Below are 12978 nucleotides of genomic sequence, written 5' to 3'. Positions count from 1 at the left end.
TCCCAGGGTCACACAGGTGAATTATAAAATTCATTCATTTCCTAGACTTAAGAGTTTACATTTCCAAAGAGTTTGTGTGTTGACAAAACACATTTATAAACATATTATTCATTTCAAAAAAAACATAGCAAGTATGGAGGAAAAATTATCAAACTTTTTTCCCACTAAAGTTTAGAAAGTCTGTGAGTTTGTTTTGTGACCAAGAGCAAATTTAAAAATGGATTAATGAAAGGACCACTGTATGCAAGACATTCCTCTCCTTAGGTTGATTGCAGAAGTATTAAGTCAGCCTGAGGGAGAGGCAGGAGTTGATATGTTCCAAGCAAGTCCAAATAATAACATATTCCCACTCAGACATTGATGGAGACCATTCAAGGCACTGGACCCCAAAGCCCAAAGAGGATCAGTCCTCAATCCATCCCTTCTCCTATCCTGACCTCTACAGGCATCATTGAGGGAAACAATCTCTGTAAAAAGTTAACCCACCATCAGCAACCAGCTGCTAATTACCAATAATGAACAGATAAGCCCAAAAGGTCTTGGAATAGCAGATCCTGTAAGACCAGTTGTTCTACTTCAATTCTAAGTCCCTCAGCCAAAATTGGCCAGCATAGATATTGTGTCATCCAAGTCTTTCTTCTCTTTGGGTGCTATTTTTGACTATGCTGTTGCATCAGCAGCCTCAGTTGAGGAAGGCAACTCTTGGTTGTTTCTCCTATCAGTCCTCTCTCCATTCAAGGCACGGAGCCCATTGCCAGCCAACTACTCAGCAGCAGTTGCTTCTCATAAAACTGCTCTCCATTTCCCTTTCCCTTCTCCTTGGGGAGGGAGGGTGGTGAAGTCTTGTGGGCCAGAGGAAGGGACTTCCATCCTTTTTTTTATTCTCAGCACTAGTTTCTTCCACTTCTTTTAGGAGGCCAGGCTCTGATTCTTTCCTGCGAGTCTCTGAGGGAGGATGTGTGTGTAAGAATCTGGGGTAATGGATCTCCTATCCTCTACCATGCCCTTGGCTAGTTCACATTTTACCTTCCCTAGATTTTCATCTTTCTCCTCCTCCTCCACCAGCTCTCCTTCCTCTTCTTCCTTGAATTCCTCTTCAAACTCTTCTTCCTCTTCTAAATATTCTTCCTCATCTTCCTCCTCATACTCTGGGAAGTCCTCTTTTTCTTCCTACTCTTTTTCCTCCTCTTCCTGATTGCTGATGTTGATGTTGATTACTTTTAGGTCTTCTTCCAGTAAAAGGTTCCCCCACCTGATATCCCTTCAACCACTATTTGGGGTGGTGGGAGGGCTATGGATCCCAGTGGAGGTGGGAGGAATCCAGGGGAAGGAGGCAACTCCCCAGGCTCTTTTTGGGGGGCAGGAGTGGAGAGGCAGCAGTAGTAACAATGGGAGGTGCCAAAGGTGATGTGCCACCCTTGGGAGGTACAGGGGGAACTGGAAATATCCCTCCCTATAATTTCTTCACTGTCATCTGAGTCATTCTTCAGAGAATCTCCACATCTGATATCTCTTTTTTTCTCATAATGGATAAATTCTGGTCTAGTAAATCTCCTTCCAAAGGTCTCATCTCAGGGCTGGGACAGTGGGGATGTCCCAGGAGGTTCTGGGGCAGAATCCTCACTTAGGGCTGCTCAATAGTTTTCAGGATCAATGAAAAGTCAAGAGGACACAAATACCAAGTCTGGGACAGGGAGGTTTAGATGGTTCAGAGGCTGGGGACCAAGAACTAGGAGTATGGAAAGGTAGGACCCTAAAGGGGAAAGGGGGCTCAAGGTGGGGTTGAGGGAATAGCTGGGGGGCCGAAAGGCCCTAGGGATTGGAGAGAAGGTACTCAAGGATGGGCCAGGGCAGTACAGGTTGCTAGTACCTCAGAAAAGAAGAAAGAAACTTCAAGGTTCTTCCTATGTTGACAGAGAGAGAAGGCTTACAAGGCACAGATGGGAGGAAGGTCATTGTGGTGCAGGTGCCAGCAATAGAGCAAGGAGCAAGCAGTAGAGCCCTCAGCAGTATCAGGCAATAGCTATAGGGAAAACTTCTGAGGCTCTCATCCTCTTGGGTACCATGAATAAAGTCAGTTCATGGACTCATCTGTGAGTCTCATCCTTGATGAAGGGCCCACTCACAATAATGACCAACATCAAGCTTCTTGGAGCAGACATCGCTGTTGGCATTTCTATCCCTCTTCCTGTATATGAGTGGAACCACAGCTTCTTCCAAGTCCAACTTTAGTTTCTTGGGAGCACTAGATTCCCAGACTATAATCCTCCATCCTGAGTGACCCAAGGACCATGAAGCTTAAAGTCATCAGCAGGTGGGAAGATGTCACTAAGCAGGTGAATGAGTAGAGTAGAGCTCCCTGTCCTAGTCCCACAGGTCTGTACCCATAGTTGAAACACTGATTATACCTTTGCCTGAACTATATTTTATAGCCTCCCCTGGCTTGGGGGAAACCAGCTGGGTCCCACCCAGCACTCCAGGGAATCAGGCAGCAAATAAGTCCCCCAAATCAAATCACTTGTCTCCCACACAAAATAAGGGCAGAAAGCAGATCCAGGGCCTCCATGTGGATAAAAGGCAATAATAGTCCCCTTAAAGGACCAGCCCCCCGCCAGCTAATGTTCTTGCCATTTACACTGAGGGGCTGATAGATAATGTCCAGTATATCCTGCACTAGCACAAACCCTGGTGCCATAAATTCTGAGCTAAACATGAGCCCCAGAGATGGGGTCAGCACTGAAAACCTCTGTTAAAACTACAGAAAAGTATAAATATCTGCAGGAGATGGCAGCAGCAACTCCCCTCTAGGATCTTCATGTTACATCAGGACAGTCTCAGAACCCTCATAGAGGACCCCCCAAAGTCCAGTGATATCCATGAAGAATAAACCCATTCTCCAAATTGCAAACAAATGACATTTACATGGGCAGGAAAGTCAGCTTATCAGAAGTAATAAAATATCCTGAGAGAAAAAGAGGAGACAGCAGAGTTAATACACTATCATTATCTGCACTCAACTTATGAATAAGAAAGTCAAGGCCCATAATAAGCTCAAGAGTTCCAGGAATAGAAATCTTGGCCCCTCCTGCAAACCTCTCCCTGAGAAGCATCTTACTTCCAATTGGGCACTTCAGCCATCATCCAGTAAAGAAACTCTTGTCGAAATGCAATATGGATACTGAAAGCTCTATAACTTTTTCCTCATCAGTAGCCACAGCTACTGAAAATGCCTGAAAGAAGGTTCTTGAACAAAAATCCTTGACTCAGTCCATTGTTTCAACATTAGGAATAGATATAGTTTTATCAGGGGGAGACAGGGCAGAGACATTGAACAAGTTGTACTAACATCAGATTTGCTACTACTCCATAAGGAGTATTAAATCTTTCCATGTGACTTGCAGCTGAAACCTTCCATAAACATTGTCACTATTAAAATGTGAGCAACTTGAGAAAAAGGATTCCTTTTCTGCTTCCCATATTTAGAGTTATGCTTTGCACATAGTAAGTGCTTAATACAGGATTGTTCATTCATTCTCAAGGGTTTCTAGTCAACAATAAAATCTTATTCCATGATTTTAAAGTTGATGAAGATCTCAAAAAAGTAGTTTGAAATTGTATCACAAATAAGTCCAAGAATATACATCTGTTTAAAAGCAAAAATTTAAAAATGAACATGAATAAGTTATTGTAGAATGATACAGTTCATCAAATAGGTGCCAGTATTTTGAGGATTCAAAAATTCACTCAATTCTAAGCCTTTGCATTGGTAAAAGTATAATAAAACATTTTCAATTAATCATTCAAATAAGCCAAGATTATCACCTACAGCCTGGTGGCTTTGGAAATTAACCATAAAATATACTGTCTACTTAAAAATAGGAGGAAAACTAATGTTTCTCTGTTTCTTAACCAAAAATTAGATATTCAAATATTAGAATGCTGGATGGAAAACCTCTCGAGCATATCACTTGTCATGAAGGACCTAATATATGACCTAAATGAAACCACCTGTTATGACAACAACTCTATCATCCATGGGGAAGTATATTCCAAATCACCATTTGCACTTGCAGCTGAGTTCCCAAGTTGACTGATTCTCCCTACCAATGTTTAAGGGTAACTCTGAAGAGTTCTGTTATCTAATTCTGTCAGTTGTGATGTGTCATCAATTGTGCTTTCTTTGATACTGTTTAATCAGTTGATATTAAAGCTTTGACAAAATTATATTTCCTAAGAACATGTAACATGGACAAAAGTAACAAAAGTAATATTGCAACCATAGGACGCACTCTCATTTCTGCACACCCTGATTAACTTGGGAGAGTAGGCTCAAATTTAAATCAGAAAAATGCTTGACATCAGGCATCCATGTAGGGAGTACTTGTGGCTAAGAGGTATCTCCTCGTTCTAGAAGGCTTTTTTCCCCTTTCTAGCATCCCAAGTAAGCCCCTGAAATAGGATAGCTCAAAGCAGGAAGAAATGTTTTAGCCATTAGGTCAATACACTCCTGAATTCTTTCAAATAGTTGATCTTCTCAGGTCTAGAGTAGTTATGATCACCATGATATTAAGTATAAATCAGTCCCCCTTATCTCCTCCCTTAGTTTACTTCCCTTTTCACTCCCTCCCTTTTTGTTCCCCTCTTATTATTTCTTAAGGCCTAATGAATTTCTCCCATCTCTTCCCCTCCCTTTATGAACCCCCAACTTCACTGCCCCACTTGGTTTATCCCTTCTGACTTTCTCCATAGGGTAAGGTAGAATTTGATATCCCAATGGATCTAGCTACTCTTCCCTCTCAGGATTATTTCCACTGTGAGTAAGGTTTAAGTATTTCCTATTAACCTTCTCTTTGTCTCCTTCTTATAATAGTATTCATCCCCTCCCCTTCCCATGCCCTCTTTGTGTGGTATAGATTATCCTATTTTTCTTATTCCTTCAAGTTTCTCTTGGTGCCATCTTCTATCCCCCCCCCATTTTTCCATATTATCTTAGACGATTTAGTACTCCAACCTCTCCCTATGAATAATTCTTCTAATTACTATAAGTGAATAAAATTTTTGAGAATTACACATAACATTTCTCCATATAGGAATACAAATAATTTGATCTTATTGAAACCCTTAAAGAAGCAAATTTAAAAATAAGAGTTTTCTTTCTTTTCCCTCTCTTTCTTATTTACCTTTTCATGTTTCTCTTGATTTTTATGGTTGGATATCAAACTTTCCATTTAATTCTGGTCTCTTCTTTACAAATACTTGGAAATCTTCTATCTTGTTGAATGCCCATACTTTCTCCTAGAAGTATATAGTCAGTTTTGATGAGTAGGTGATCTTTGGTTGTAGACCCAGTTCTCTTCCCTTTCTGAATATCATATTCCAAGTCTTGCAGTCTTTTAGCATGGAGGCTGCCAGATCCTGTATAATCCTAATTGATGTTTCTTGATATCTGAATTCTCTCTTTCTGGCTTCTTGTAATATTTTTCCCTAACTTGGAAACCCTTGAATTTGGCAATTATATTCCTGGGGGATAACTTTTGAGGATTTAGTGTATAGGGTGATCTATGGATCCTTTCAATGTCTATTTTGCCCTCTTGTTGAAGAACATCAGGGCAGTTTTCTTGGATAATTTCTTGCATTATGGTGTCCAAATTTCTATTAATTTCTGATTTTTCAGGAAGACCAATGATTCTCAAATTGTCTCTTCTTGACATGTTTTCTTGATCTCTTAGTGAGATATTTCATGTTTCCTTCTATTTTGTCATTCTTTTGATTTTGATTTATTAGTTCCTGCTATATTGCAAGATTATTGGCTTCTACTTGCCCAATTCTGGACTTTAGAGACTGGTTTTCTGTTATAATCTTTTGATTTTCCTTTTTTATTTGGTCTATCTTATTTTTCATGGTTTACTGTTGTTTAATTTAGGTCTCAAATTTGTTTATCATTTTGTTTGATTTGGGGGCATCTTTCTCCAATTTGGAATTTCTGTATTTTAACCTGTTAATTTCCTTTTGAGTTATTTCCCACTTTTCTTGCCAAATCTCTTCCATCTTTCTCATGATCGAAGATTTGAACTCTTCAAGAGCTTGTGACTAGTTTTCATTTTATGGGGAAGGTTTGGATGTGTTTACTTGTTTGTCCTACTCTGCTACCTGCTCTGTGGTCTGGAATATTTTTGTGTAAAAGTTATTGAGTGTTAATGCTTTCCTCTTGTTCTTCCTCTTGGTTAGTTCTTGGGCATTGTTTGTCATTATTATGTTGGTTTTTCCTTCTCATTCAGAAGTCTGGGTGAGGCAGGCAGAATCTCTGTGTATAGAGCTGTGGAGTAGTTTTTGCCTGAGTCACATCACAGTGTTGCCCCTCTCAGCTTTATTCTTGTGCTTAAGGTCTACGCTCTTTAGGCTCCTGGGGTCTCAAGTCTATCTGTCCTCAGGGTCAAGCCTCCTGGTGGTCCCCTTGCTTGCTCTTCTGCCTGAGGCTCCTTTACCAGTCTCAGCGTGCTGCTTTCACAGTCTGTCACCCCTCTGCTCTAGGTCTGCACCCAACGTCTGAGCTGAAGGTCCATGCTCAAAGTCTGCATTCTTGGGGTCTTAAGTTTTGCTGCTCTCAGGAGCAAGCCCCTGGTGGTCCCAGTTAGCTGCCAAGAACTGAGCCCCACACTTGCTCTAACTCTTGTGTGCTAACTCTGGCACTGTAGGTAGGGTGGGGTAGGTGGATTGATCAGCTTGAATTTTAGTGAGAGCTATTTCACCCCTTTATAGCATGGAAATGCCCAAATCCCACATACCTTCAATGTTGCGCCCTATTGTGGGGTCACTTCTTTCATCTGGATTTTTTTTTTGTGTCCTTTTGAGGTGCCATGTATAGGTCAGTTAGGAGAGTTAAGTGCCCTGCTTCTACTCTGCAGTCATCTTAAGCCTGAAGTCTCCATGATATTAAGTATAGAGCCAAAATTTAAATCTCATTCTCTAATTCCAAATTCCAGCTTCTTCCCAATATTTTAGTTGCCTCACTTAGGAAACATTTTTAAAATTAGATAAATCCATAAGCATAACAATGTTGCCCTTTTCACTAATCCTGAAATGTGTTCTTATCATCACATTTAATAAGAATTTTTCTTCCTAACTCACCCTGAATCTTTAATTTGTAGCTTAATATGTGATCCATCAAGGAATGGTCCAGCAGTTTTTAGATTACTATCTAACTTAATGTCAAAAGTCCTTCTAGTTTGTACCATCTGCTAGTGATTCTTCTCTACCTCCCCCAACCCTAAAGGCCATATTTTTTACTTACCTTGACTAAAATAACTTAAAGAATGGTCTTAGTTCATCTTCTCACTTTTTTATCAGATGATTATGAATTTCATACCCTTTCACTACTTCCTCCATGTTTAGAAAAAAAATCAAGAATAACTTTATATTTTGGTAAAATTTTTGAGATGTTTCTTTTCTTTAGATAATCATGAGAGAAAAATTTTAATTCTCTAAGACAAGAAACTTTGTGCCTCCCAAAAGATTATTTCCAGCTGCCAGCTGTTGTGTTAACTTACATTTTAAATACAATAGCACTCTTTTTAGCAGCAGCTGTGGCTACTTTTTTTTACCAGTTACCTCTGTTAAAGGGATCACATCTTTTTCACCAGAAAATAATGTTGTTTTTTTAATTGAAAAAAAAAGGATAGCAAGCTATTGTTGCTATTGATAATTTAAAAGATTTAAAATGGTCTCAAGGACTAATAAAAATAACACCACCTTAGGCTCCTCCTCAAATATATTTCTGGGTTTTTATTATAGTCTATTATTCTCTTTCTCCTTTTACCATTCAGGATTTGAGAAAGGTTTCCTATAGAAGGTAGTTAGTTAGCTGGAACTTGAATGATGGCAAGAGACAGTCATGAAAAAAGAGAGTATTCCAGACATGAGAAACACCCATAAAATGCAATGTCAGGAAATGGATTGTATTATTTGAGAAACAGCATGGAGGGCAGTCAATGGACTACAGAGTAAAGACATTTTCCAACCCTACCTGAGACACTTCCTACCTATGTAATCTTGGCCAAGTCACTTAAAATTTTTATGTCTTCATCATCTGTAACATTAAAGAGTTTCATTTTATAATGCCTATAATTTCTTTGACCTCTAAATATATTACCTTATGATAAGCTTTGATGATGTTTATAATTTCTTTGACCTTTAAATATATTGCCCTATGATAAGCTTATACAAAATAGATATAAAATAAATTAATAGAAATTTTTGAATAGGAGAGAAACTATCAGTTGGGAGAAAATGGTCATGAAAGGCTATAGGGAGGGCATTTCAGGGATCAAGTAGCTAAACCTAATGAATTAGGTAGCCTTTAGTTAGAGCTTTGGTGGAAAATGGCTAGAGGAGGGCAATCAGCATGGTGAGGCATGCTGTGTTTATGTTAGGAGGATCAGTTGAAGAAACTGAGCATATTTATAATGTAAAAGACAAGACTAATGAGGAAAATGACAGCTACTTTCAAGTATCTAAAGAGAGATCACATGTTATGTGGAGGGCAGGTGAGATTTGTTCTGTTTTGTCCCAGAGGATACAACCAGTAGTAATGGATGGTATTTGAAGGGAGGGGAAAATGTGGGTGTGAGCGAAGAAAATCAACAAATGTCTTAATAAGTACAGCTATCCAAAACAGCAAACAACTGCTTCTGTAAGTAATGAATTACCACTCCCTGGAGATCTTAATGCAAAGCCTCTATTACCTACTTTTCAGATATATTAGAGTAGTGAATATTTTTTGTGTATGGGTTTGACTAGAGGGTCAAAATTTGACTAGATAGCTGAACTTCTGTCCAATTCTAAATAATCATATGATTTTGAAAGTCAAAGAATACTTTCTTAAGTCTCTATTATTCATGATGGCCTTCCCCCTTGGATATCACATAAAATGTTACAATGCTCTTTCTTTCTTTCTCTTTCATAAACATATAATATTTTATATTATAGTTACCTACATTTATGTTATCCCTATATTCTAACGTTAGCTCCTTGATGACAGAGAATATGTCTTATCTAAATCTTTCTTTCCTCAGGAGCAAACAGAGGAATTGCTTAATTGATGTTTGTTGAATGTATAGATCAGTAAAGATCATTTTTGATCTCTTAAAACACAAAGTTTATCATGTCATTTCTCTGTTCAATAAGCTCTAGTATTCCCCATTTCCTCAAAAAATCAAACACAAGGGCCTCTGTCTTTCAAAGACCTTCAAAGCCTGTTCCCTTACTACCTTTCCAATGTTCTGGACCAGAGTGAGACTCTGTCCCAGGACCTGCAAGATATCTACCAGTTGAACTCACTATCCAACTGGGCCAGATCACTGCCTACTGCTCCAGCTTGGAATAAATCCAAGTGATATTTGCACATTTGCACAACAAATATCTTTGTAGTTGCTTAAATAATTAGAAACTGGAGCCTGGCACTGTAAAATATTTTCCCCAAATAAACAATGCCAACCTGCCACCTATTTAAGAAAGAACACTAGTTATTACAGCTCCTCATTTCTGATACATAATAGGCTTATACTTTGGCTGTAGCAGCGGGCAAACAGCTCTGTTTTATCACCAAGATTTCACATGCATAAACTCAATCTGGCTAAAGCTCTTTCTTTGGTAGATTGGTTAGAAAAGCCCAGCTTCCTAAGCAAAGTGAGTTGAGTTAAATGATTTTTTTTCTGCCAAATTAACATCTCTTTTTGGAAAGAGCATAAAGACATGACAAAAGACTATTTAACTATTTAATCATTTCTGAAGAAAGACTCTTGAAAGGATCATAGGATGTGGGTGGGAAGGATCTCTATTCTGTATTATTTTATTCTGTGATATTCAGATTTTTCTTATACACATATAAATACATTCAGAGGATTTCAATAAAAATGCTCTTTAGGGAAGTATCAACTCTATCTCTATATCAAGAAATGAAGTGTGCAAAAACATTGCTTTGTATTTCTTTCTCATTTTAACTCCTTTGCTGATTAAAAATTAGTTGCAAGAATCTGCATATCCATCCACATTCCTGTTCAACTGTGAGAATGCTGAATATTAAATGATAGATTCATTCATGTTAGAACAGAAAACAAATCTTTAAACCCAATGTGATGCATTATGTTGACATAACAAATGTGGACATTAATTAAAGAGCAGCAGAATCCAGCAGAGAAGTTTGCCCTCCATCTGCTTGACCTGAGGTAATAACAATGTTCCTTTAACCCAAACTGACAGATTTTCTTGTGTTTGTCTCGATTCTCTAAAAGTGGCCACGCCTGGTATGAATAACCATATGTGTGACATCATCCATTACATTCGGATTAGAATTAACCGCTTATTTATTTCACATTGTCTCATTTTTTTTCCTCCCTCCTCCTTCACCAGTGAGTTCCTTGGCATATGTGGTATTTTTCACTGTTATTCATTCACAAACAGATATGCTTTCCAACACAAAGTCCTTTTTACAAGCCACAAGCCATCTCAAACCTAACAGATACCACTTATGTCAGTCTTGTAAAATAGCACATCTTAAGTGCCACTAACTAAATGAGCTTTTTCTGGTCCTGTTCAATTAATAATGCTCCCTCCCTCTTGAAATTATATTTCACTGATTCATATATATTTTGAAAAAGGAAGCATAGCATAGTAGATAGATAGCTGGCCTCAAAGCCATTAATGTCTGGGTTCAAATCTGGTCTCTGATACACTATCAAATTCTCTAAGCAACTCTGTAAGACTAAGTTGCAGAAAAAGTGCTAACTACTTTTGGCAGAGGAAGTTTCCTCATTTGGGAGTTTTGTATACCAATAGAATCAGGTGTTATTCCTAACTCTCCCTTTGCATTTCCTTATTTGCGTATATGATAAATTTTCCAACTTCAATAAAATATAATCATCTCAAAAGTAAGATTGATTGCCTAATTTTTGTCCTTGTATTCCAGAACGTGGTACATCCTAGGTGCTTAGTCATACTTGTTCAATTGAATTAAGTATAAAAATAATTTTAAAATGTTAAAATTTGGTAGCTGAGGCTATGAAAGTCAAATGTAAATGCTAAAGTGTATTAAGCTTATCAACCTCTACATATCCCATCACCACAAAATGTACAGATTCTTTCCTAAGTAATAAATGAGCAGAATGAGAGATGTTATCCCAGAAGTGACTCTTAAATCTTCAAATTTGTGCATAGACACTATATAGCAGCTAACCAGGGGGACTGTTTTCCATTTTCCTCTTCCATCTCATTATAGATCAAACATCAAACAAGGTGCACTAGTAGAAGGCACCCATGAGGCATTTTGCTTTGTCACAATAGAGGATTCAAAGCCACCCTGTTAGGAGAGTTAACTTTCTGGGAAGCCTTAAAGACCAACAGCATCATTATTTGTTGTGCTTCCCCCTTCCTTTAGAATTGTGGCCTCCCTATAATAAGAACTTTCCTTGCAATTTTTCAAGCTCCTAAACTCCATTAAATTGACCTCTAAGAATGCAGAGTAGCCTTGCTATAAGAACCATTAATCTAAAGATGATAAACATGGAGAGAAATTCATGAGAATGGGGTAAATTCACATTGCCTAAGAAATGCAATGACAGGCAGTCTTTCTTCAGATTTTCTCTGTGTGTATAAGTGCATATGTGTGTGTGTGTGTGTATGAGCATGTATGTATTTTCTTCTGACATCCTCATTCTTTGATGGATTTTTTTCTTTTTTTCCTTCCTTCTTCTTCTGGCTGGCATTTGTCTGAGGGTGGCCCTTGACACTCAATGCAGCTAGCGAGTTAGGACAGCAGCATCTTTTCCCCCTGGAGATACTCAGAATATGGACAGCATCTTCCTCAGGGCAGCTACTCTAGGGAGTGGCATATGATCTGGGCAGATCTGACTGGCAAGTCTTTATCCACCAGCCAATGCCAGATTTCTCCTGCATAACAGATTTTCCCTCTAGAAGTCCTGCCTGTTTTTCTTTTCAATTTTTAATTGGAAATGACTGAAATGCTCTACCATTTATTTTGTTGGAGTCATAGGATACCCATAACAAAAACCCAAGTCATTGATGGCTTTTCATTTTCCTTGGAGCCCTTCCTGAAGATCTTGATGCCCTGTGATATTTCTCTGGCTTCCAGTCCTACTTTGCCTTTATTATCACTATTTAGGGGAGGATGATGAGAGACGCATCAAAGAGACACACTTATATTTGCATATTTTTCAATTTATACATGAGTATTATTATTAGGCATCCTAAACTTGTTCTGTGACCTTTCTGACATGGAAGTCCTTATTCTTAGCCAGAAACATGATTAAAATCATCAGTGATATCCTTGGAAGCTGAGGAGAAACTGTGTCCTAAATCTGAATGTTTGGGGTACATAGGAAATTAAAACATTCTTTTTGTTGCTGCAATTGGCTGTAGAACAGACAGCATTTTTCCCTTGGTCTGGAGCTCAGATGTCAATATGAGTTAAAACAGTCTCCCTTCCCCTTTCCCTTATTGCTCCAGCTTTTGCCTGTCTCCTTATACAGATTATGCTTATGCTTAGTAAATGAAGAAAGGAATTAGTGATGCTCCTCTCATTTCCTGTCTTCCCACAGATGGTGATAAATTCAAATTCAGACTCCATTAAACCTGAGTAGAGAAACCCAGCAGGTGGCTACACTAATGGAAAATCCTGGCTTTGGAATAATGGGAATTGCAACCGACAGCTCTTCTACACCACAAAAAAGATGATGTATCCTTATTGACAGTGTTGCATTTGAGTCCAGAAGGCTGATCTGATAGTTCAGTCCTGGCACAAGGGAAGCTAAAAGCCCCATGGGTATTTTTCTTGGCCACACCACTATAATTTTTTGTCATCTGAACTTTCTATTACAAACCACCATACAAATTTCATCTAAGTTGGAAAGAGAAAGAGAAAAGAAATGAGGGTGGGGGGGGTTGGCCCTTTATTTGGCCTACAGG

General features: G+C 38.5%; 1 pseudogene; it reads right to left on the bottom strand.

The window, feature by feature from the left end:
* Positions 1 to 591: 591 nt before the first annotated feature.
* Positions 592 to 2893, bottom strand: LOC123249516 (annotated as a pseudogene).
* Between the last annotated feature and the right edge of the window lie 10085 nt (positions 2894 to 12978).

Source organism: Gracilinanus agilis, chromosome 1 (genome assembly GCF_016433145.1).
Source record: "Gracilinanus agilis isolate LMUSP501 chromosome 1, AgileGrace, whole genome shotgun sequence".
NCBI lineage: Eukaryota > Metazoa > Chordata > Mammalia > Didelphimorphia > Didelphidae > Gracilinanus > Gracilinanus agilis.
Note: the sequence above shows the minus strand (reverse complement) of the source record. Positions and strands in the feature narration are given on the sequence as shown.